The sequence below is a fragment of the Chiloscyllium plagiosum genome, unplaced genomic scaffold, assembly GCF_037043375.1.
Source record: "Chiloscyllium plagiosum isolate Xiang-an unplaced genomic scaffold, Cpla_swu_hap1 HiC_scaffold_14, whole genome shotgun sequence".
Classification (NCBI taxonomy): Eukaryota; Metazoa; Chordata; class Chondrichthyes; order Orectolobiformes; family Hemiscylliidae; genus Chiloscyllium; species Chiloscyllium plagiosum.
Genome location: NW_028270152.1, coordinates 125,222,963 through 125,250,449, shown reverse-complemented (window position 1 = coordinate 125,250,449; position 27,487 = coordinate 125,222,963).

The following is a 27,487-nucleotide window of genomic DNA, read 5'->3' as shown; positions in this document are numbered from 1 at the left end:
CATGGTGTTAGAGACAAGCTGCTAGCATGGATAGAAGAATGGCTGTCTGACAGAAAGCAGAGAGCAGGGATAAAAGGGTCCTTCTCAGGATGGCAGGCAGGGACAAGTGGTGTTCCACAAGACTCAGTGTTGGGACCACAATTATTCATTTTGTGCATTAATGATTTACATAAAGAAACTGGGGGGATTCTAGCTAAGTTTTCAAACAGTGCAAAACTAGATAGAGGGACAGGTAGCATTGAAGAGATGGTTCGGCTGCAGGAGGGTGCTCTAGCGCATCTCCTCAACTTCCCAGACCTCCGCCCTTGCACTCCACCCTTCCAACTACAGCAAGGATAGAACTCCTCTGTTGCTCGCCTTCCATCAACCTCAGGATACAACGCATCATCCTCCGACATTTCCGCCACTAAGAGTCAGACTTCACCACCTGAGTTTTACTTCCCTCCCGACCCCTATCAGCAGTCTGTAGAGACCATTCCCTTCACAACTCCCTCGTGAGGTTCATGACACCCCCACCCCCACCAAGCCACCTTCCACTCCTGACACCTTCTTTGTCATTACAAGAGGTATGAAACCTGTGTCAACACCTCCCTCTTCACCTCCGTCCAAGGCCCCAAATGATATTTCTACATCAGGCAAAGAACATCATATGCATCCAAACACTTCACCTACTCTGTCCATTGCTCCTGGTCTCCTCTCCGTTGGAGAGACAGGACATCAACTTGCAGAACGGTTCAGGGAACACTCTCAGACGCACATACCCAACAAACCCAGTTCCCTGTGCTTGAATACTTCAACTCTCCCTCCCACTGCACCAAGGACATGCAAGTTGTTGGCCTCGTCCACTGCCAAATTCTAACCAACAGTCGTCTGGAGGAAAAAATCATCATCTTCCGCCTTAGGAACCTCTAAAAATACGGTATCAAGGGCAATTTCACCAGTTTCCTCATCTCCCTTCCCACCACCTTATCCCAGAACTAACCCTCCAACTCAGCACCACCCTGTTTAACTGAAATACCTGTCCATCTTACTTCCCATCTATCCACTCCACCTTCCACTGTGACCTATCACTATCACCACCCACCTTCATCTAGGTATCGCCTTCCAAGCTAACGTCCTCCCAGCCTCAGCCCCTCTCATTTATCTCTCAGCCCCATTTCACCCACCCCACTCATTCCTGATGAAGACTTTATGCCTGAAACGTCGAATCTCCTGCTCCTCGGATGCTACTTGACTGGCTGTGCATTTGTAGCACCACACGTTTTACCTCTGATCTCCAGCATCTGCGGTCTTCACTTTCTCCTGATGAAGGATTTTCACAGGTTGGGGGAGTGCGCAAAGAAGTGGCAGGTGGAGTATAACGTGGGAAAGTGTGACGTCATGCACTTTGCCAGGAAGAATACAGGCATTGACTATTTACCAAATAGCGAGCAAGTTGAGAAGTCTTGAAGTGCAAAAAGACGAGGGAGTTCTAGTCCAGGAGTCTCGAAAGGTAAACTTGCATGTTGTCAGTAGTTATGAGACAAATACAATTATGGGATTTATTTCAAGAGGGCTTGAATATAAATGCAGGGTTGTACTTCTGAAGCGCTATTAGGCTTTGGTCAGGACACATCTAGATGATTGTGCACAGTTTTGGGTCCCATATCTCAGGAAGGATGTACTGGACCTGGTACTTTTTCAAGGAGATTCAAGAGAATAGTCCCAGGAATGAAAAGCTTAACATATGAAGAACATCTGAGCGCTCTGGGTATATATTTAATATAATTCAGAAAGATACTGGGAAGTCGAATTGAAATTTACAGAATACTGAATGACCTGTACAGAGTTTATACTGGAAATTAATTTCCAATGGTAGGAGAGACTAGGTCCCGAGACGACATCGTAAAGAGGAGACCTTTTAGAACAAAGGTAAGGAGGAACCTCTTCAGCCAGAGAGTGGTGAATCTATGGAATTCACCGCTACAGAAGACTGTCGAGGCAAGGTCATGGAGTATATTTAAGAGTGAGACAGATAGGTCCTTGAATGCAAAGTAAATCAAGGGTTACAGATAGAAAGCGGGAGAATGGCGATGAAAAGTTCATCATTGTATGGTGGAGCAGGCTCAATGCGCTGAATGGCCAAATTTCTGCTCCAATGTCTTCTGGTTGCTTAGTTAATATTGGATCTCCTCATTCCTCATTGGAGATATACCCTGGAATTTGATCTTCATATGGTTTATAAAGAGTAACATTCCAATACAGATGACTGGGAAATATCATGTTCCATTCCTCCAGTCTCAGCAGCAATGTCCACAGTATCATAATCACACTGCAATTGAAATCCAGCGAATGGTACTTAATCACAGTTGATTGACATCGACAACATTAACAGCAAGACCCTCGCTGGCCCTCTCTGATCCTCGAATAACCATCTGAATTGTGTGACACATCATATTCTCTGTTAACATATCCATGCCATTTGTCTGCTATAACTCATGTTGTTGTACGCACATTTTCCTGTCTAATTATGGACTAGAAAAGTTCCCTCCATATTTTATTTGCAATATAATCACTGATCAGTAGTTACAGACTTTATGTTTCCATTTATAAACGGAGAAACGTGTTTATATTCTGACCATCCTTTGACATTACTCCCATATCCAAGGGAGATTGAATGATTACATACAATCAAGCTTCCATCTCCAATATTCCTTCCTTTAGTCACCCCCTTATATCTCATCCCAAATGTGTAAATTTTAAACGTTGTTTTGATTTTTAATAAAATCAATATTGAAATGAAAGAGGTTAACTGGAGCTATTTGTTCAGTGACTGTGATTAATGTCAATCTCTGTGGATCCTAATTATCCCAGTGGAGAGTTTCCATCATTGACTGATAAATGGGCTCTGTAAATGTGCTATCCCATAGTTTGAGTAGGAGTATCACTGACAGCACTAACAGGGATCAGCAGCTCGAGAGACAGGGGGTGAAGAGATCAGAATGTGCGAACATTAGACTGGAACGTTACAATAATGGTTCAAAATCTAAGGACCTAGGATTGGATTGTTCCACAATGGATCAGAATCAGAGAATATTAGACTGGAATGGGACAACAATGTATCAGGAGCTGAGAACATTAGACTGGAATGTTCCAACAATGGATCAGAATCTGAGAACATTAGACTGCAATGTTCCAACAATGGACAGGAGTTTATACTCGGGTCTTTACTGGCTTTCCCAGCCTTGGATATCATTAACATTGCGGATCCTGGATATCCTTTGGATTATTCAAGGTGGTTACTATCCTATCCTGGCCATAGTTGGTGTTCCTGGTAAGTCATTATATTTGTCTACTAAACCGGGTTGATCTGAATTTCTGCTCATGATATGTAAATTTTGGAAAGTGGAATTCAATGTCTTCAGTTCCAAACAAAAGTTCATTTCCTTATCAATTATAACTAACAAAGTACTATTTATTAATTACTCACTGATATGCGAGATGGAACCAGACTGTTCTGAAACTCCATAATTCATTTTGTCCTTCACAGATATACATCTCCATGTCCTCCCCCCCCCCCCCCCCCCCGCCCCCACTAATCGTGTCCAATACCACCATCATGATATGGTCCTCAGTCTCAGTGTAACTTCTGAATAAACCATGATTTGTGACTTTGTACAATCCGGATGCAACAGTTTTAAGTTCCGCCTAACCACATGTCCATCACTAAATAATTGCTCTTGAGGATGTTTAACTTGTTCTCTGCACATAGGGGAAGACCGTTTATGATTGTCAAGCCATTGACTCATAATTTAGAAACACAGAATATCTCATGAAGGAAATTGGTGGAATTTAAAAGCAACCATTATCATTTGTTATAAAAACTCATCTGCTTGCCTCACGTCCTTTGGTGAAGTCAATGTGTCATGCTTCCCTCGTCAGGTTTCCGTGTAACTTCTGTGATGAACATGTGGGTGTACTGTACTTTTAAGAGAATTAAAAGCCAGCAATAACTACCTGACAGCACCAAGTGCTCTGAAAAATAGATATAATGTAACCTTTGGTTGAAAAACTCGATTAGCTCATTGTCTCGAGCCAAAAATAAATTCAGCAGAACACTTTAAATTATACTCCAAAATACCCACCTCTAATCAAGTTTGAATTGCGGAAATTGACAATCGTAAAGGCCAATGACATAATCCAATAGTTTGAGGTTGGAAAATTGAACAGTTGAGAGGAGAACTACCAAGCTACTAGCATGCAAATACTGCCTGAAAAATAGGTCTTTTAAGGGTACTTTTATTGATTAGCAAGTAGTGAAGCAGAATTCCCAGGACGAAAAGAAAACAGGAATATGGAGAAGAGCCAAAAGCTTCCTGGTTTTGAGGTTAGAAGTTTTGCTTTGTAAATCTTCATTCGCCATCTTATCGGACTAATATTGTGGATGGGGAAGGTAAAAAGTAGGTTAGAGGAAGAAGTTGTAAACAGTCGTTCGTTTATTATTCTCTTTTATACTTTCAGAAATAAAGTTGTTAATTTTTACTTTTAATCATATTACTGCATGGGATAAATCTTTTCTCTGTTGCTGGTTTTAATTAAGCAGGAGAATTGCTCCTGCGTTATACCACTACAAACCCACAGCAATGTGTTTTACTCTTTACTGTCCTGTGGAACAGTTGAACCAGCCACTCAGTTCAAGATCAGCATAACATGCTGGCCTCACCAGGGCTGCATACGTTCTGTGAGAGAAGCTGAAAAGTAAAGAGAGCTCCCTTCCTCTGCCTCTTTCCCATATTCCTACAGCTCATTTTTATTCAGGTGAGTGATCATCCCCTATTTTGGGTGTATTCAATCTCATTTAAGTTCTCCCCGAGAGTGTTGCATATATCCATAAACATCGCTGGTGCTAGCTTTATTGAAAGCTGACGTACGGATGTAAGGGACTTATGAATTCCATGTCAAACGTAGTGCACAGAGAAGAAATGGCTTTTGTGGCACAGGAAAGAAACGGCGATGTCTAAGTGAGAGAAAAGGATTATTGCGATCATCCCTGACAGTGTTTTTGAGACAGTATTTAGGATACTGTGGATAGACTTTCCCTGAAGTTTCACTGGACTAATCCCTGAGATAATGGCACCATGAGCAGTGAGTGAAGCTCAGTGAGAGAATAAGAGGTGATTGCTTTCAACCTTAAGGGAGATGGGCAATCACTCATCATGTTCTAAACAGGCACTGATACAGAGATGAATTCCATGGCATTCATGTCACTCGGGTTACATGATTCTCGATAGTTTAAGAGCCTCCGCGAACGTTCCACCCAACCGCACGCACTCCCTATTTTGATTGAGACAGAGACAGAGAGAGAGAGAGAGAGAGAGAGAGGTTCAGGCTTTTGAATAAACTCTCCAAATATTAATACAGTTCAATTGGTGTGTGATCCTGCAATGAACGTCATGTTATCCATAATCCCGACAGCAGCCACAAGACCTTCATTATAAAAGAGTTAACTCTTCCCAGCAACATCTGACCTCCATGGAGAACATGAGTGTGTCTTCTCGAAGATGGAAGATGCCTCCTTGAGACTTGACACAAAACATTTGGCTTCCCTCCTCACTGCCAGCAAGTCGTGTTAAAGTAGCACACGTTCTACAAATAGTGGAGCCAAGATAATGTTCTGAGCATTGTGTGATCTTCAGTCATCATCCCCACTTCAGATCTTATGATGGGGAAATACATTGATGGAGCAGCTGAAGATGCTTGTGCTGAGGAGGTTAACCTGAGGATCTCCTGCAGAGATGTCCTGGAACTGAGAGGACTATTGGCCACTGACCACAAGCATCTTTCTTTGTGCTCTGAAAGACCCAGACAAGTGGGAGGTTACACCTGATTCCCATTCAGCTCAAGTAAGTAGGCGGTCCCGATGCCATCCTCAGTCAAATACTGCCTTGATATCAAAGCCATTCACTCTTTTCTGAGCCCCTGTGTTCACCTCTTGTTCACATCAATAGGTGACGGTGTATGTGTAGGAAGTGTTTTCCTCTCACAGAGGGTAATCACTGTCAGAAATTATCTTGGCTAGAGAGTTATTGGAGCTACATCACTGAAAGCATCTAAGGAGGATGTAGATGGATTTTTGACCTGTCAGAGAGCCAAGGGGTGTCATGAATGGGCATTAAAGAGGAGTTAAAGTCAACAGCAGATCAGCAATAATTGTATACAATGGCTTGATCGTTCGAATTACCGATCTTGTTCTTTATGTCCTCATATTCTGTAATTATAAAGTTAATGGTTGAAATTTTCCTGAACGTTCTGTTATTGACTGTTGCAATTAGAGAGAGTAAAGTATTTTGTGAGTCATCTCTGGGTGAGTTATGGGGGCTGTATTCACAGGGAACCTGGGTCTATAATATGACCAACAAATAAAGCACGAGTTGCAGAGAGGAGACACTCTGTAAAGAGACCAGAGGCGCCTTTCGTACCCAGCCTCTATTTCCCAATTACATTTTCCAACCCACACTAAACCGTGTGTGATAGTCTGGAGGGAATGAATGATATCTTGTGTTCCTGTAGACCAGGTATTTGGAAGAAGTAGCCTCGATTTGCTCCTTGCAGGAATGGTGAGGGGTTGAATGGAACATAGGAACATAGGGCTGAGCAGCAGGAATGGACCATTAGACACTTTGTCACCGTTCTAAAACGCACAAAGATCATGGGTGATGTGATTTTCGTCTCAGCAGCACTTTCTGTCTGTATACCATTTTCCTAAATTCACTTGCCTGTCAAATGTCACCAAATACAACTTTAATTAAATGTAAACATCCAGGCACCACAAACGTCTGGGGAAGGGAATTGCACTTGAACAGCCCTTTGAGAATTTTTCATTTGTGTTCCAACCAAAGTTGGAGGGTCACTGTCTCCTTTTTCAGTCTCACTCCTCCACTGGTTACACCAACCTTAAATGTAACCAGTTTAGTGAAGTGGCCAATGATATAGGTCTCAGCGTAGGTCATTGTCAAGAGAAATGTGAGACCCAGAAAGCTGAACTCATAACAAATGTCAAAATGATGGATTGCCCCAAATGTTATTCTGCCTTTGAAGTTATTCTGCTCACACAATGTTCTGGTCGTGGGATTTCTTCCGAGAACAGTTGGACTTAGCTGAATTCCCTTTGTTTCAGCAGTGGAGAGATTCCAATGAATCCTCACCAGGAATCCTTCACAAGTGGTAAAGATAACTCAGGGATTTTCTGGTCTCACACTTTGCTATCGGGCGGAACAAAGTAAGAGAGAGAGATCAATAGGCTGCTGCATCTCAGCCAGGGAACAGTTTTCTCCCTCTCTGTGTTGAAACATACAATAATGTAAACTGAACACCAAACTGGGCCATGTGTGCTCTCCTGGAACATTATCTGGAAAACGTGATTATAGATTATATGCAAGTGCGTCATTCCTTTCAATCGCAAAAATTGTTCGCATTTTTTAATTTAAAGTCATGCGTCTGTGTAAGTTGTAAATATCGGTAGGTGTCGTCAAAGTATGTGTGTTAATATCAATACACCTTTTTCTTAAAATTTATTCAAGAGAGAATGCGCATCCAATTGATACACTTTTCAGAAAGTCATGGATGGTTCAATACTATTTCTCAGCTAAGATCAAAACTGATAATCCCCCATAACAAAAGACCGGCATTCCAGGTAAATCTTCGAAAAGAATTATATCCTTTCATTTTGTTTCAGGTGATCAAAACTGCACACAATGCATCAGATGTGGTCTCTGCAATGCCCTGTACAGATGCAGTTCAACATTCCTGCGATTGAACCTGATACCTTTTGCCAAAAACAGCATCATTCCATTTACCTCCCAAATCACTTGCTGCATCTGCACACAGACTTCATATGATTCATGTACCAAGAACATGGAAACCGCCTGTGACACAGAATTCTGCAATTTCTCTCCATTTAAATTGATTACCATTGTTTCATCCTTCATGCCAAAATAGTTTACTTTATGTTACTTCTGCTGAAGGTTTGCTCACTCACTATATTTGTTTACTCAAAATGCTGTGAGTCTTTGGAACACTCTTCCCTACAGACCATTGGAGGCAGAAATATTGAATATTTTTGAGGCACCGAGAGAAGGTTCATGAATAACAACAGAGTCAAGGATTATCGAGGAATGGGCAGCAATTTGCAGTGTGGGGAAAATGTAGACAGTTGTATCAAATTACACGGTTCCAGAACATCCAGGAATATAATGAAAAATGAAACGATAATATCGATACAACATTAAGGGGGAATCCAACATGCCGGCGATCCGGAAGGTCTGTTTTGCTGGGCTCTGCATCACAGCACGGGCAAAGTGGTTCTCTAACTTATCCCATCCTAGCCATTTATGTAAATTTCAACACTAAAAGAGCGATAGAATCTTTACTAATCCCGTTTTGTCAAGTGGAAATGACAAAACACGGGAAAGGATCGAGTAAGTCCCAACACACGGTGAACCCGTCAGAAGCATCGAGCCTGCCTGAAGCTGTAGCTGCAACTCACTCTGCTCGTTTCACGGACCCAGTTACTCACCAGGCCTTGGTCACTGAGTTCACCAAGTTATGTGAAATGATTGAAGCCATGATTGAAGAACAGTTCAGCCATGGCTAGAGCCGCTCTCAGCAGAGCTCCAAAAACATGAGTAGCAACTTGACAGCCTTGGAAACAGAAAAGATGATGTCAAGCGCCGAGCTGCAGTGGCAGAGACCGCGATCAATTCCTCTCATTTGATTCCTTTGAAAACCAGGTCCATACCTTAACTGAACATGATGACGACCTCGAGAACAGGGGTAGGATGAAGAATGTTCACATCGTCGGTTTGCTGGACCGGACGGAATGTGGTTAGCGGGTGAGTTTATTGAGAACTGGCTGCTGTGATTCCTTCACTTCAAAACTGAAAAGGGACAGGTGAAGACTGAGGCAGTTCTTTGGGTTATGGTGCGCAGGTCAGACTCAGACCAACGTCTTCGCCCTGTCCTTGTGTAGTTACATAGTCATGGGGATAAACAAAGACTGATGGAATTTCCGGAATGCAGGGGACAGATCCGATTGCTTTTATTCACGAGGGCTCCAGTATGATGTTCTTTCAGGACTTTTCAACGGTGGTGACTCAGGAAAGAAAATCTTTTGATGACATCAAGAGAAGAGTAAGGGAACTCGGGATTCAGTATTCCTTACGGTACCCAGCGGTGCTCCGTATTGCTTTCAATGGATCCATACACTCGTCTGACACTCCAGAGAAAGTGAAAACTTTGTGACTTTTCTGGTATTAACCAGTGTTAAATTGTAGTCGGGGATGGGTAGAGTATTCACTTTTAACTTCCTCATTAGTATTACTACTCTTATTCTCTTTCCTTGTTTGTGTCTGGGGTGCGGGTTGCAAAGGTACTTGTGATGATTAAATACCGACCAATGGGCAGTTGAAGTTCGATTTTTGTTTTTAATTGCCCTGGCTGTCATATTGGTAGCAGGCAGAAGATAAAGTTTTGTGATATGGAACCGTCCCCACTGAGCGGGCGTGAGGTAAATTCCCAATCGAATGTCATTGGCACTTTGGATTTTGTTTCTTCTTTTGTTTTTTTTTTATGAGTTTAGTTTTGGAAAGTTTTGAGAGCTTGTTAGTTGCAGTAGTCTTAGTTTGTGTTGTTTTTAAGCTCTATGAGTCTTTTTTCATTCATGATCAGTGATGTGTAATTCGAGTTCTTCCTCTCTAGAGCTCAAATGTTGCTACAGTGCGTGATGGATAATGATGTGCTTAAATGGTGTACCTGGAACAATAAGCGGATCCATCGTCCAGTCAAGAGGAAAAATGTACTTTCTAGTCTTAGAAAGGAGAGGGTGGATGTTGTCCTATTGCAGGAGATGCACCTTGATGACAAGGAACATTTGACATTACAGCAGGTCGGGCTTGATCGGGTTTATTTCTCGTTTTTTAATAGTAGGAGTAGGGGAGAGCCATACTGGATAGGAAGAATCTTCCAGTTAAATTACTAGATTATATTTGACACTCACAGGAGAATCATAATCCCGAAATCCTTGAACAATGGGAAAAAATACAGCATTTTGAATGTTTATTGCCTCCCGGCGCGCCCTCTTAAAACCGTGGTAGATGCAGTTTCCAAATTAAGTTATCTTGCTTCGTGCCACATTATTATAGACGATTTCAACTGCCTTACGTACCCCACGGTGGACAGAATGTCCAAAGGTCCTCCAATACCCTCGTTATAATGTAACCAATTGGTGGATTTGTGTGCAGCACTAGAGCTGGTGGATGTCTGGAGGCAGATCTACCTCACAAGTAGGGATTTTATTTTCTTCTTTAACCTGCAGAAATGCCACACGAGGGTTGATATCTTCCCCATCCCTGCAGCAATCTTAGATTTGGTGGCATCCTGCACAATTGGGAATATTACCATTTCTGACCATGAAACAGTATACTTATTGATTAAGATTAAGGGCAATATAACAGATTCGAGACACTAGCGAATGTATCCCTTTATTCTTAAGGCTAGTTAGTTCATTGAGTATTTCTGCAATGTATTCAGATCTTTCTTAGCCATTAATTCAGATTCAACCAGCAGCCATCCATTCTATGGGAAATTGCTAAGGCTTATGCCAAAGGAATAATTATTCCTTAGGATGCAGCAGAAGAGGGAGCAGGAACGCTGGCTTGAGGCACAGCTGAGGGCAGCCGAGAGGGCATACTGTGATATACCGTCAGTGGCCAATCTGCAGAGGATCACAATGCTTCGGTCTACTGTGAATTCCACGCTCACACAGACAGCCAAGAAGGAACAAGGCTGTTTGAACATGGTGATAAGCCAGGCAGGTATTTAGCCTATCTTGCCAGGAAAATGAGCGCCCCTCTCAAGCCATTACCTGACTTAGGGAAGGTACTGGGATCCTTACCTTTGATTCCAAAAAGATTAATGCAGCCTGTCCGAGATTTTTCTCCAAATTATTTCAGACTGAACATTGTGAGGATAAATGGATTAAGATGGAGTCATTTTTCAAGAACCTGGGTCTTCCAGGAGTAACCCCTGAATAAGTGTTGTGCCTTAATGCACCATTGTCAGCGCAGGAGGGTGTGAAGCAGCTTTAGAATGTAAAGGCACACGGTCCTGACGGATTTCCGAGTGAATTTTTAAAATAATTTATAAACCTATTGTCAGGGCTGATGTTCTGTCACTCATACAGTCACGAATCCCTCCTTCGATCCTTAAGAGAGGCTCATATCTCTCTGATGATGAAGAAAGTAAGACCCTGGAGGATTGTGCTTCTTACACGCCAATCTCACTTTTAAATGTTGGTTTCAAAATCCTGTCTGAGACCCGTGCATTAAGGCTGGAAGCTTTGCTGCCTTCCGTTGCCAAACAGGACCAAGCAGGCTTTATAAAGGGCCGCAGATCTTCCTACAATGTTAAGAATTTAATCAATATGATCCAAGAGTCTCAAAAACAATCTGCCCAGGGATTATTGATTACTTTAGATGAGGGAAGGCATTTGATTGGGTTGAGTGCCTGGCTCTCTTCTGTACATTAGAACGGTTTGGTCTACGCAAAGTTTTTATCAAGTGAGTGAGGGTCCTTTACCGCGATTCTCTGGCTGCAGTTCTCACTAATGGTGTGCCAACCAGTAATATTAATATTTCTCCAGGCAGCCGACAAGGTTGACATCTTTCATCATTGTTGTTTACGTAGGTGATTGAGCCGCTGGCCGACATCCGTAAGGATGTCAACATGTCTGCGCCAGAAGTCATGTAAGATTACTGTGGGGATATAGGTAAAGTAGTGTTATTTCTGCAATTATAATTACTTATGCAAGGTAAATGAACTCAAACCAGTGTGTAATTGTTTCAGCCAAGAGCTGAGTCAACTAGAATGCAAACTATGTGGAGGAAATACGTAATTGTTTTTGTATTAGCTAAAATTGTATGCAAGAATGAAACGTAACTGCAAAACAAAAGGTAGATGTTACAGACAAATAGATAAGGTGCTGTGAGGATGTTATAAGATTCTGTGTCCCACTTTTACAGAAACACAGGAACAAACCCCAATTAAAAGGTCATAAGGATCAGTATGGCTGGGGAAAGCACAGATGGAGGGATTAGATAATGGTGAAGAAAGGATATACCTAACAATGGGCCACAGCGGGATGTGGTCAAATGGCCTTGTGAGGCCAGAAATAAGCATTTTGTCACAGACAAGACCGGATAAGGCAAGAGATAATCAGGAGTAATGGGTGCCGGTCTTAGAGAAGTGGAAGATGTAAACGTGGAGGAGCAATGGGATAAAAAAGGAACCAAATTGCATAAATATCGTGTATTCATTGAATTCAGTGTGCGTGTGTGTGTCACTGCCTTGTAGACAGTGGACATCGCACTCTTTTGCAAGGTTAAAATAAATGACACTACTGATTCAGATCTTGTCTCGGACTGAAATTATTGAACTGAGTGAGCTTTGTTTCTCACAATTACATTGTATGCAGATGATTGTCTTATGTTTTTGTCAAATCCCGTAATTTCGGTAGTTCATGTGATGCAATGCGTTAATCCACTTGTTGCCTTTCTGGGCGATAAGATTAATTTTACAAAGTTGGAGGCCATGCCTATGGATGTTCTTAGGGAAATAACTGATACTGAGGGCAAATCTTGATTTCCTTTTAAATGGTCACTGGGGTGGTTTCCCTGTTTCAGTATCTTCATTATATCTGTCTTTGATCTTTTTTTTTAACATGAACTGTGACCATTTATTTGACAAAATTAAACAAAGATGGAAGGCATTTCCAATCTCCTGTCTAGGTCGGATAGCTGTTATTAAAATGAATGCCCTTCCTCATTTCCTACCACCCGTGTGAATGCTTTCTTTGATGTTTCCCAGACAGATATTTTAGAAACATAATGGCTCTTTTAGTTTTTTTATTTGGCACCATAAGCGATTCTTTATCAAGCTAACAAAATTGCAACTGCTCCACAGGTTGTGGGGAGTAGATCTCCCCGATTAAAAGCAATCAATTAAGCTCTTTTATCATCCTATGTTAGTGCCTGTGCCGTTGAGGACTCGGCGTCAATACGGCTGGACATTGAGCCCTCTCAGACAAAGTGAACCCTTATTAGTCTGTTGTTCTTAGATAAAATGACAACATTTATGGAGTATTGTTAAAAAACTAATGATTATCAATGCTATTAAAACTTTAAGGACAATGCGTCAGATCGAGGGCAATACAGCCAAAACCACGTTTCTTACCCCTTAAATTGGTATACCGGGTTGTCAACTGGAGGTAATGGATTCCATTATCTGTGGGCAACGAGGGGGGTACTTGCTTGGGTGATTTAGAATTGGTAGAATCCCTACAGTGTGGATACAAGCCCTTGGGACCAGCAAATCCACTTCGATACTCTGAAGAGTAACCCACCCAGATCCATTCCCCTACCATCCTATATTTATCCTGACTGACGTCTGAACTTACAGATCCTGGAACACTATGAGTGATTTAGCAATTGCCGATTCATCTGACCTGCACATCTTTGTGACTGTGGGAGGAAACCTACGCAGACACCGTTGAGAACATACTAACTCCACGCATCCAGTCACCCAAGACTGGAACGAAACCCGTGACCCTGGTGCGGTGAGTCAGCAGTGCAAACCACTGAGCCACCACGTGGAGAAACAATGATACCATTTGATCAAATAACTCGTAAGTATGGACTACCTGGTAGGGGCTTCTTCTGTTTTATTTTCCAGATTAGAGATTTGATTTTAAAAACACACACTTTTAACAGACTCTTCCAGATCCAAACAGAGAAGTGGGTGCATATTGATAAGGATACACTCTTTGTTAGTACCCTTTATCATTTGTTGAAGTGTGTCCCCTCAGACAAGACTGTGCAGCTTCGTGACATCTGTGCGAGAGAGTTGGGGGGTATAGATCTCTTTGCAGACATGGGAGGATGTTTGTGAAAATGCTCGAAGGATTTTGATCTGTAATAGGAACCATTCCATGCAGTTGAAAATTCTTCTGACACCAGATCTTCTCACAAAATTCAGTGTGGGATTATCTTCAGCATGTCCTAAATGCAAAATGACGACAGGCACTCTTACTCATTGCATGTGGTCCTACTGCAGGCTTTGTATATATTGGATCGCTGTGTTAGGTGTGCTAGAGTGGGTCTTGGGGACCGACTTTGAGATGGACACGGTTTCTCTTTTCCTGGGCCTGCACAGAGTATCTTACACAGATGCACATGGGAAAAATATTATATTCTTACTTTCTGTGCTAGGAAAAAAAATATTCTGTTGTGTTGGCTGAATGAAAATCCAAGGGACTGTTGGGTCTTTGTAAGCTCATCAAAGAGAATATCCCTTTGGACCTTCTCACCAGTATGGTTCACCAAAAAAACAGAGATTAATACAAGTAATAGAGTCATAGAGATGTACAGCATGGAAATAGACCCTTCGATCCAACCGATCCATGCTGACCACATATCCCAAACCAATCTAGTCCCACCTTCCAGCACCCGGCCCATAACACTCCAAACCCTTCCTATTCATATACTCATCCTCTGCCCTCTTAAATGCCTACTTGTACCAGCCTCCACCACTTCACCTGACAGCTCATTCCATACACGTACCACTCTCTGTGTGAAATAGTTGCCCCGTAGGTATCTTTTGTATCTTTCCCCTCTCATCCTAAAACTATGCCCTCCACTTCTGGACTCCCTGACCCCAGGGAAAAGACTTTACCTATTTACCCTATCCATGGCCCTTTTTATTTTGAAAATCTCTATAATGTCACCCCTCAGCATCAGATGCTCCAGCGAAAACAGCCCCAGCCTATTCAGCCTCTCCCTGTAGCTCAAACCCTCTAACACTGGAAACATCCTTGTAAATCTTTTCTGAACCCTTTCAAGTTTCACAACATCTTTCCGATAGGAAGGAGACCAGAATTTCACGCAATATTCCAACAGTGGCCTAACCAATGTCCTGTACAGCTGCAACATGATCTTTCAACTCCTGCACTCAATACTCTGACCAATAAAGGAAAGCATACCAAACACCTTCTTCACTATCCTATCTACCTGCGACTCCACTTTCAAGGAACTATGAACCTGCACTCCAAGGTCTCTTTGTTCAGCAACACTCCCTGGAACCTTACCATTAAGTGTATAAGTCCTGCTAAGATCTGCTTTCCCAAAATGCAGCACCTCGCATTTATCTGAATTAAACTCCATCTGCCACTTCTCAGCCCATTGGACCATCTGGTCAAGATCCTGTTGCAATCTGAGCTGACCTGCTTCACTGTCCACTGTACCTCCAATTTTGGTGTCATCTGCAAACTTATTAAAGGTACCTCTTATGGTCGCATCCAAATCATTCATGTAAATGACAAAAAGTAGAGGGCCCAGCACCGATCTTTGTGGCATTCCACTGGTCACAGGCCTCCAGTCTGAAAAACAACCCTCCACCACCACCCTCTGCCTTCTACCTTTGAGCCAGTTCTGTATCCAAATGGCTAGTTCTCCCTGTATTACATGAGATCTAACCTTGCTAATCAGTCTCCCATGGCGAACCTTGTCGAAACCTTTACTGAAATCCATATAGATCACATCTACTCCTCTGCCCTCATCAATCATCTTTGTTACTTCCTCAAAAAACTCAATCAAGTTTGTGAAACATGATTTCCCACGCACAAAGCCATGTTGACTATCCCGAATCAGTCCTTGCCTTTCCAAATGCATGCACATCCTGTCCCTCAGAATTCCCTCCAACAACTTGCCCACCACCAACGTCAGGCTCACTGGTCTATAGTTCCCTGGCTTGTCCTTACCACCCTTCTTAAACAGTGGCACTACGTTAGCCAACCTCCAGTCTTCCAGCACCTCACCAGTGACTATCCATATTACAAATATCTCAGCAAGAGGCCCAGCAATCACTTCTCTCGTTCCCGCAGAGTTCTAGGGTACACCTGATCAGGTCCTGGGGATTTATCCACCTTTACCTGTTTTAAGACATCCAGCACTTCTTCCTCTGTAATATGGACATTTTGCAAGGTGTCACCATCTGCTTCCCTACATGTTATATCTTCCATATCCTTTTCCCCAGTAAATACTGATGCAAAATACTCGTTTAGTATCTCCCCTATACTTCCTATGCCAGGAAAAATGTTCTGTTGTGTTGGATTTCTGAAGCCCCCCTGGACCTGTTGGGTCGTCGTAAGCTCGTCATGGCGAATATCCCTTTGGTCTTTCTCACCAGTATGGTGCACCAAAACGCGAAGATTTATATAAGATATGGTAGCCCTTTTTGGATTACCGCAATGCAGATTTACCTGCCAATCTAAAAAGGGCTTTTATATAGCCATGACGATATTGTCTAATGAATCTAATATGAAGAATTGTGAACATATGAATGTGCATCAGTTAATGCTCTCGAGGAACAAGAGCTATCACTTTGTTATGTTGAGCTGTATTATTTATTTATTATTTATTGATTGGTTTTGTTTTTCCTCTGTCTGTTAAGAGACTTTAACTTGTTTTGTATGCACATTCACATGGGTGTAATTTTGTTCAGTTATTTGAGTTGTTTTGTTATTGGTTTAATATAATTGTAAGGATCTATGTTTCAGTAAAAAATGTTTTAAAAAATAAATTAAAATGGTAACATTGATAGAATAGAGTCCCAAAGAACGCTCATTAGATAGACCACTCATGGTGGTTTGCGCTGAATGTCACCACACTTCGGGTGATGGGGTGAGGTTGAGAAAGCATCCCCTTCATGGTAACCTCAGTCAGTGTGGGGAATTGAACCTGCGCTGGTGGCCTCCCTCTGCATCACAAACCAACCATCCAGCCAACTGAGTGGGAGACTGTGTAACTGTTACACACAGAATCAGTCACAGACAAAGGGCAAGATAAACATTCATGACAAGGAAAAATGTATATTTGAGATAACGGTCATGATAACGGCTGAGGATAAAAACGTTCTCTGCTAGAAATTGTATTTTATAATGAGACAAGTGTTTGGAAGCTGTCTTTGGCTGAAGACAATAAGGCGAGACAAGTGAAATAACCATAATGACTAATTGCGATTGGATATTGATGCCCATAAAATAAGTACATGTTTTTGATTAGTCTGTGGAAAGCATGCTGACTGTTGTTTGATTTTATAAAGCAGATGAAATATATTGTTTGTAGAATCCGTCCCCATGGGAAATGCCTTCTAAACACATGCTAGATGAAACACAGGGTAAAACGTTTCTGAGAATCATCTGCTCGCTAACAGGAAGCTGGGGGTTGAATGACTGAAAGTTCCTGTAACATGGAGCTGAAAAAGCCATCACATCACCCGCAAACGTATTGAATGTTGGAGCATGTTTAAAGTGCCGAATGGCCTCATCATGGATTTTAACTGTGTGTGAATGGAAAAACGTACATCTCTACTCCATCCTCTTATGTGTTACACACTGGGGCACAGCCGTTTTCCTGAAACTGGGAATAAGTTGGAATATTATCTGAAACGTTCCATAATTGGCATTCTCCAGAATATTCTATAACTGTGTGGGGGGCATTAGAAATGCAAGAGAGAAACAGAGGGGAGGTGCTGCGTGCAGTAATGAGATTGGTGGAGCATGAGCCTTGTTCGGGGGTCCGTGCTATAACAGATATACAGTGAGTGTGAGGGAGCAGAGAACCTGCACCACAAGGTGACGCAGTAGCTCAGTGGCTAATATTGCTGCTTCAGAGCGCAGCAGTTTCCTCCGGATGTTATGTTTTCCTCTGACAGTATAAAGATATACAGACAAGGGTAGATTGGCCATGCTAAATAACGTAAAGTACCTAGGGATTGGCCATGCTAAATAGCGTAAAGTAGGCGAGGTGGATTAGCCATAGGAAAGCAGGGAGGGATATGGTAGGGGTTTGTCCAGTGGAATACTGTTTAGAGGTTCGGTGTGGCCTCGATGGGCCGAACAGCCTGTTTCCTCACTGTAGGGATTCAATACTGTCTGTGGAGTTCTCCTTGACTGGCAGCTTTCGACAGGACCCTACCTACATGTCTTGCCTTGATTTGTCTTGCCAAAATGCAACACCTCACATTTAACTAAAATAAACTCCATCTGCCACTCCTCGGCTCACCTAAGCAAAGACCCATTATAGTCTGAGAGATCATTCTTCACTGTCGAGTACACCATCAAATTTGGTATTATCTACAAACTTATTGACCGTACTTCATATACTCAACTGCAAATGATTTGTATAAGTGACAAAAGGCAGTGGACCCACTATTGATCTTTGCGGCACGCCACTGGTCACAGGTCTCCAAGTTTCCAATATTCAAGAAAATCTTGGATCTAAATGGCGAGCTCTCCCTGTATTCCAGGCAGTCTGACCTTGTTAACCAGTCTACCATGTAGAGCATTTTGGTTTTCTTAATGAATTCCATAAAGACAACATCCACTGTCCTGCCTTCATCAATCATCTTCATCACTTCCTTAAAAAAATTCCATCGAGTCAGTGAGACGTGATCTCCAAAGTACAAAACCCTCTTCAGTCCTTGTCTTTCCAAATGCATATACATCCTTTCCCACAAAATCTCCTCCAAGAATTTAGGCACCCTTGAAGTCAGCCATTAAATGATCTATAGTTACCCGTTTTTTCCTTACTTTCTAAAATAATGACACTACGTTAGCAGCCCTCCAGTCTTTTGCCACCTCAGCTGTGGAAATTAATGTGACAAATATATCAGCAAAATGCTGAGCAATCTCTTTCCTAGCTTCGCACAAGCATCTGCAATACAACTGATCAGGTTCCAGAGATTTGTTCATCTTTATGTGTTTTAAAATGTCCAACATCTCATTGTAATATAGATACGTTTCAATGTATCACTATATATTTCTTCATTCTCTCGCTCTTGTAACCTCCTCCACATTAAATTTGGAGGAGAAATACTCGTTTAGTATCCCTCCAATCTCCTGTATTTCCATACATAGGTCGCCTCACTGAACTTTAAGGTGCACTATTCTCTCCCTAGTTAATCTTTTGCCATTAAAGGATGTGTAGAATTTCTTCAATGCCTCGGTAACCCTATTTCTAAAGCCATCTCATGGCCACAATTTTCTGGCCCGATTTCCCCATTGACTATACACGTACTGCCCTTAAACTCCTCTCGGGATTCACTTGATCTCAGCTCTGTTTACCTGACATATGCCTCCTTCCTTACCTTGACCAGAGCATCAATATATCTAGCCATCCAGCACAGGCTGCACTCACCAGCCTTGCCCCTATCACTAACAGGAAAATGTTGCTCTGGACTCTCTGAAACCAAGTTTTGTTGGCCTTGCACTTCCCAACCATCCCTTTATCTGTGAATAGGGTATTCCAATTAGCCTTTCACAGGGCTCGCCTAACACTTTCAAAGTTGGCCATGTTCAAAGTTAGAACTTTAACGTTTACATCAGGTCTTTCCTTTTCCAAAACTAATTTAAAACTAATATTTATGCGTAACAGACTTGAAAGTTAAATAAACACTTCCTGTCCCTCTGTAACAGGCTCGAGAGGCCGATTGGCCCTCTGTAATAGACTGCAAAGGCTGAATGGCCTCTTCCTGTACTTACGTAACAGACTCGAGCCATTAAATGACACAGCAACCTATGGATTACGAGCAGCCGTTAAACTGTATCTGATGGAGGTCTATTCCCTCCCAGTTACAGAAACACAAACAACACAATGTACTCCAGGTGCCCTCTCAGTAACACCTCATACAGCTTCAGCCACACATCTCTCTCAAGTTTGGCAGGCAATCTAACCTTGCTAACCAGTCTACCATGTAGAACATTTTGGTTTTCTTACTGAATTCCATAAAACAACATCTACTGACCTGCCTTCATTAATCATCTTCATCACTTCCACAAAAGATTGCACTGAGTCAGTGAGACGTGATTCCAATGTACAAAGCCTTCTTCAGTCCTTGTCTTTCCAAATGTATACACATCCTTTCCCTGAAAATCCCCTCCAACAATTTAGTTACCATTGACGTCAGGCTCAGCAATCTCTGGTTACCTGTTTTTTCCTTACTTTCTTAAATAAAGTTGGCAATATGTGCCAATATTCTAGATTTCCACATTTTCAAGTAAGAACAGGCTAATATAGGCTCAATGGCCTTCTTGTATCCCTCTGTAAGAGGCCCATAGGGACAGAATTGCTTCGGCCTGTTGCTGAGCAGCAGTCTCAATTCTCTGTCTCAAGGTTATGAAAGGATTTGATAACAGGACACTTAAAACCAGGATAAGCCTCACACTGGTCAATAAGTATTATACTTTGGGCTCAGATATCTAGAAACTTGCCCACCCGACTTTTTTTAATGCAGCCGATCTGTTATTTTATAACTGCCTCCTTTCATAAACAGAGTGGAACATATATAGACCCCTGCAGTGTTCTCTTAATACTCTCATATACAACTAAAATGAAGATTTAAAATATTTAAAGGTACATAATGGATGATCAACCCTCATCCATTCCATTCAAACCCAGTAAATGTTTCCTTTTATAGTGATATGAAAAGTGATGTGTGGAACTGGTTAATTGAGCCTGTTTGTTCAGTCATGAGTTGGAGATGCCGGTATTGGAATGGGGTGTACAAAGTTAAAAATCAAACAACACCAGTTTATAGTCCAACAGGTTTAATTAGAAGCACACTAGCTTTCGGAGCGACGCTACTTCATCAGGTGATAGTGGAGGACACACTTCTAAGGCACAGAATTTATAGCAAAAATTTACAGTGAGATGTAACTGAAATTATACATTGAAAAATACCTTGATTGTCTGTTTAGTCTTTCATCTGTTCCATTAACATGATAGGTTCACTTCTTTCATGTGTAAATCACAAAACATTTTTCTTTTAAAAAGTTGCATTCTCCAGTTCGCAGTAACAATGAGTGTTAGCTAGACAATATGTTGAAGGTGTTAGCCCCCTGTGTTCTCTGTCTATGCCATTATGTTTAGATTGATTCAAATCTGAAAAGTGAAATAACAAGAGTTTTACATGAATTCATGCAGTTTTTGAGCGTAGTACAATAACACTCTGCAAGTACAAATTCACCCCACAAAAATATGTGTGCATGTGGGTCTTTGTCTGTACGTGTGCGTGTGTGTGTCGGTCTGGGTTGGGGTGCAGTGAGTGTGAGAGAGAATGTATCTGTGTATGTGTACTGACGTAGAGTATCTTAAGTCTATGAGGGGTGCATGTGTGAGTGTGGGAGTATGTGTGCTTGTCTGGGGTGGGGGATTTTGAGTGTCAGTGAGAGAGTGTATATGTGTGTGCATGAGTGTAGAGTGCTCTAACTCTGAGAGGATGCCCATGTGATTGTGGGAGTTTGTGTGTCTGTAAGGGTGTGTGTGAGTGTCTGTCTACGTGTCTGTGTACGTGTGTCCCTATGTATGTGTATGTATAGGATTGCCTGTGTGTGTGTGTGTGTGTGTGTGTATGTGTGTGTGTGAGTCGGAGTGTCTGGGTGTGTATAGAGCAATGGTGGTCACCTGTAATGTGACATGAACCCAAGGTCCCGGTTGAGGCCCTCTCTTTGGGTACCGAAATTAGGTAACAGCCTCTGCTCGGCCACTTTTAATTGCTGCCTGTCCTGAAGTCCGCCTTGGAGGTTTGTCACCCGTCGGTCCAAGGATGAAGCTCCTGGACCACTGAAGTGTTCCCCAATTGGGAGGGAACACTCCTGTCTGTCTGTCTCCAGTCTGCGGTGCCCATTCATCTGTTGTCATAGCCTTTGCTCAGTTTCCCCCAGTCTTTGTACAGTGACTGTGATTAATGCCAATCTCCATGGATTCTAATTATCCCAGTGGAGGGTTTCCATCTTTTTAATGATAAATGGGCGCCATTCAATGTGTTATCCCATAACATGAGCGGGAGCATCACTGACAGCACTGACAGGGAACAGAAAATCCAGAGAGAGGGGAAGGAGAGATCAGAATCTGAGAACATTAGACTGGAATGTTCCAAAAATATATCAGAATCTGGGAACATTAGACTGGTATGTTCCAACAATAGACAGGAGTTTATCCAATTATGTTTGGCATCTTTCTGCATTTTATTGCTGGTCATTATCAATGCGGATTTATTACACTATTCTCATTATTCAATATTTTTATTATCCTTTCCTGGCTATCGTTTGTGTTCCTGGTAAGTGTCACTGTCCAGATTTTGTTTTTCTATAAACCGGTTATGACTGTATTACTGTTCTTTCTTATAGTCTACACTTCTTGTCATATTATTTTGCAGTTGAAACTCTCAATCCATATATCACTCTACAGGCCACTACTAACTACATCAATGAACGTGTTCAATTACGATCTCCCTCTCTGCTCTGGCAGTGTCACTCATGGGTCTCTATGTTGATCTACTCAGTTCCAGCTGCGAACTACAATTTATTGTATCATTGCCTTTGTTATTTAAATATTAACAGCATGGAGGTCACTCTCCACTGTTCTGGTTACAAACTCCACTTCCTGCTACTGTTTCCATCTCATCCCTGACCAATATCTGCGACTGAAGTAGACAAGTCACAACTGTGGGAGATCCCTTTGACCATGAGCTGATTCCTGACACCATACCCTGACCATTTCTAACTTGAAATTCTCACCACTTCAGAATATATCTCACTGGCTTATTCCATCTGCTGTTTGAACCTTGAGCTATGAAATACAGTCTTAATGAAGCCAATAATCTGCTACTGACACTCCCGGCTTAAAACCTTCCCAAGCAAATCTGCTTCGAACTCACGCCAAACTCCCATCCATCTGTCATTCATATGCACACCAATGTATATTGCTATTGTGACTGGCAATGCCTTTATGTTAACATTCTCAAACACATTACCTCATCTGTCCATGAAACGTCTCTCGTTCCCTCCCTGTTGATTAACAAAAAGCCTGCCAGTTGTTCATAATTAAAATAGTTTCCTCCATGTGCGTTCCTTCTCCAACAATGAGTTTCACATTCAACCACGCCTATCGCGCACGCGTACACACTCTCTCCCTCTCTCTCAGCTTCTGATGAGCACACACACAGACGCAGCAAACCTTCCCATTGTAGGCAGTAACCTGATGCGAGTATGGTTAGCATATGATAGTAAAGTTTGCAATACTCTCTATGCTGGGCAGATAGTGCAGTTTACTGAGCAACACACTAGCATGGTCTGCACAGCTCTCCATGCTAGGCTGTCATCTTGTCCTAGTTTATGGTGTTTGTGGTGTTCTGTGAAGCAGATTGAGAATTTGATGTAACAAACCATTCCAGCTGATCTGACAATGCCTTTATTCAATGTTCTCATTCTTGTCATTTTACTTTCAAAGATCTCACTTCTCCAGTTTGTCCCACTGCCCTGTCTGATTCCCCATATTTCCACAATATCTTTTCCGTTAATTAACTGTCTGTTTCTGTCTTTAATGTGAATCTTTCTGTCCCTCTGTATCTTTCCCTGGGCTTAGCTTTTGGCTCCCTAGTCTTTCAAGTGCTGGCATTGTGTAGTTCAGAAAGAGTGAAATGGTGTGTTTCAGGCTGTTGTTCACTTCGCGGTATGTCCCATGTGATGGTCCATGGACAGGGGTGTTTCAGAAGTTATGAGACACACCCTTGTAACTTGGTCTGTACCTGAATTTGTCCCTCTCCGGTGACCTTGCGATCAGTAACACGACGAAGTCCCTTAAGTAAAGGACCAGGCATCTAAATTGTGTGACAATGCTGTCACTTTTCTTAAAAAAAAAGAGATTATTTTTTCCTTTATAAAATAAGAGATCTTAAAGGCCAAACTGCCTACTGAAAACGGCTCAAGTAAATAACTTACGACGCTTTTACGGTTTATAATAAATAGCAGTAACAACGGCCTCGTAACTTATCCCCAGCTGCTACTCTCTCTCTGAAAACTGACTTGATGCTGTTTCCTCCTGGATTGGAGAACTGAATGGAGTATGTATGTCTGAATGTTCCTTTTTACCAAGGGGTGTGTCTATGGAATGTTAGTATATTGGAGCAGTTCATTTGTAGAAGATACTGTATCCATTATTCGGTTAAGGTTTCCAGGTTAAATTATTCTAAATTCCTCTTCATATGGATTTTCATTCGAGTGTTTAAATATATGGTTTTTTGCTTAATGGTGGGTGGGTTTGACTAGTAGCATCACATCTGGAACACCCAATTCACATCTACCTTTAAAATAAGAAAAGGGTGGCATCCAAGTTACCCTCTTAAACTAGTTTGAGGCAGTCTAGTTGGTCGACAGCAAACTGTAGGCCCTTGTCTGGTTCTAAATCGGTAACACCAAATTGGGTTTAGAATTACAATCCCTACAGTCTGCAAACAGGCCATTCGACCCAACAGGTCCACAACGACCCTCCGAGGAGTAACCTACCCAGATCCATTCCTCTAACCTAATATTTACCCCGAAAAGGATCCTAACCCACATACATCCCTGAAAACTATGAACAATTTAGCATGGCCTATTCACCTGACGTGCACATCTTTGAATTGTGGGAGGGAACCAGAGAATCCAGAATAAGCTCATGCAGACACTGGAGATTATGCACCGGGAGATTATTCGGTTCAAAGGTCGCATATGGTAGTTGTTAGTGTCTTTTGTTCCGGATGTTGAATTCGGCTGGTTTAAACAGTGTTTTGTGTATAAAGATTCTTTCAGTCACTAAGAGTTCTCTGGGTGTGGAAGAAGTAAACTTGGGGTTTTTACAAAAGGTAATGAAGGCAAAGCTGTAGGAATTGACAGACAAGCTGGATTTGGGTTTGCTTTTGTCTGTGCGAAAATGAGAGATAATTACAGCTATAGTTCCAGAATTACATTGGACGGAACCGCCATCAGACGCTTTCGAAATGGCTAGAATTCAATTTCAAATGAGGCACTTTGAACATGAGAAGGAATTGAAACAGTTTGAATTATGATGAAAAGTAGAAATAAAAGAAAAGGAAATGAAGAAGGGAGAGAGAAAAGGAGAGAAGAAAAGCAGAGAGTTTCAACTTAAACAGTTAACAATTAGAGAGGAAAGTTGACATAGAAGGCGGAGATCAAGGTAGATGGTAGGCTGGATGAGGAGGATTGTGAGGTTGAGCAACCCTGTAGTAGCCAATGGCCTAATGAGGTTCTGTTTAAATACATCCAGGCATTATCTAAATTTGATGAGAAGGATGGGAAGCCTTTTGAATTTCATTTGAGCAAGTGGCAAAACTAATGCAGTGGCCAGTGACCATGTGGATTTAGTTGATCCAAACAAAGCTGATAGGTATATGCATCCCGGTCGGAGACGGTATCTGGCCAGTATGGGGTGGTGAAGAAAGCCATCTGAAATGCATATGAGCTTATGCTAGAAGCCGACAGACAGCGTTTCAGGAATCTAAAAAAGGGTCCCTGGTTAAACGCACATTGAGTTTGAAAGAATCAAACAAAGTAATTTTGAATAGTGGATAAGGGTATTAAAAACAGAGCAAAGCTATGACACTGTTAGAGAGATTCTTATTTTGGAGCAGTTCAACAATTCACTTCCTGCAATCGTGAGAACTCGTGTGGAAGAGCAGAGTTACAACGGCAAGATTAGAAACTGAAATGGCTGATGATGATGATTTGGTTCAGAAATCAAAGTTTGGTTTCTGTGAGGCATGGAGAAGAATGTGCGAGATCTTAAAATATATACCTGTGAAAGTAAGCTTACTGGCATAGGCCAGGGGTAGCAGGGAAAGAGGTTACATCATTAAGAGGTACAGAAGCATGTAATTCTTTTATGCTGAGACATGAGGAGCTATGTCATTCAGAAGGACTGGTGGAGAGATGAGAAGTGCTCCGTTATGTAACGTGTGGTTGGAGTGTCCGTTGGAAACATCAATAGATTTATTCCACAATGGGAAGGAGGCCTTGAGCTTCGTGTTGGTGTTACAACATTTCAGCCTTTCAATTGCGAATAACATACATGAGCCAAATCTTTATCTCTGATCGTGAACCCTTGCAATTTTGGAGAAGTTTAGGGAAGGAAAGACCAGTCTGTTTCGATTGAGCTTATTATTGCTGCCATTCAATTTCAAATTATACAGGTGACAGGGCGAGAATACCGAAATTTTGACACGTTGTGGAGACTTGGATGAAGAAAGACAATGGCATTCTGTGGCAAGAGTAAAATGATTGAAATCGAATCGAGTTGTGAACATTTGTATGCTCAGAGTCAATGTTATATACACACACACATACATGCATTGCAGACTACCAACAGAGGACGTCTAGGAGGTCTAAAATGAATCTACGGTTGTATATTGATCGATTATTTTATTAAAGGTGGAGTCGTGAGGATACTATCACTGTGAAAAGGTTATTTTCTCTTGGATTTTTTTTTTGAATAGCGGTTTTAAATGCAGAGGTGCAGAACTGCTGTCTGAGAACAGTTAAAGCAAATAACTGAGAAAGCCTTTATGTTTCATTAAAGCGGTGGTAACAATGGAAGGGCAGTGGCCAGCTCTCCCAGACCAGGTTAGCTCATTTTGTTTTTAGCTGCAGCATTCAGAAGCGGCTGGGGATCCCAGAAGGGTTGGAAATTTCAATACATGATCCCCAGCTGCTTTTCTCTCTGAGATCTCTGTTGATGTTGTTTCCTCCTGGATTGGAAAACTGCTGTAAGGATCTGTATTTGAGTATATCTTTGTGCCAAGCGGTGTAAACCAAGTAGGTATGGTAACTATTGTTTGTGTAAGTGTTCCAACATATAAGCTATCCCGAAATTTTCTTTTCTTTGATTGTATTTTAACTAAAGCATTTGAATAGATTGTATTTTGCTTAATGTCGAGTGGTTTGACCAGTCGCAACATATCTGTAAGGCACACTTCACATCTATATTCAAAATAAGGAAAGGTTTGGATCTAAACGGCCTTCTTAACATATTTTGGGGGATCTGGACTGGTCCACAACACTTGTACCGAGGGGTTTCTGACTGGCTCCTGTAATTCAAAAGTTAGTGGAGGTTCTGTGGATGGTTTGCTGGAGGTTGTGCTGTGAGCTGCCTCAGACATTCAGGGAGACCTGAGGATTTGGTGACCCAACTCTGGATGGAGCATGTGGACTGTAGTTACAGCATCTGGGTCTGCAACACGAACAACAAATGGAGCAGAGGCTGTCGAGAGGGGAAGCTCTGACACTCTGCAGTGAGTGCGTGTGGGGAAAGGGATCTGCTGTATCCATCCCGGGTTTTCCAGGAACAGCTTCCCAAGCTCCACTTAACCAAGGAGCAGAGTGTGAGGCGCCCTGACTGAACAAGGAGCTGGTAATAGAATGGTATTACCTTCTTCAACACGACCTGCAGCTTCACACCAGGGGGAGGATGATGCTGCCAGTGACTGTGAGGGTCACTGTTTCATTCAGCTTCTATAATCCAGAACTTTCCAGGCAGGACTAGGTGAAATATCCATCATTTCCCAG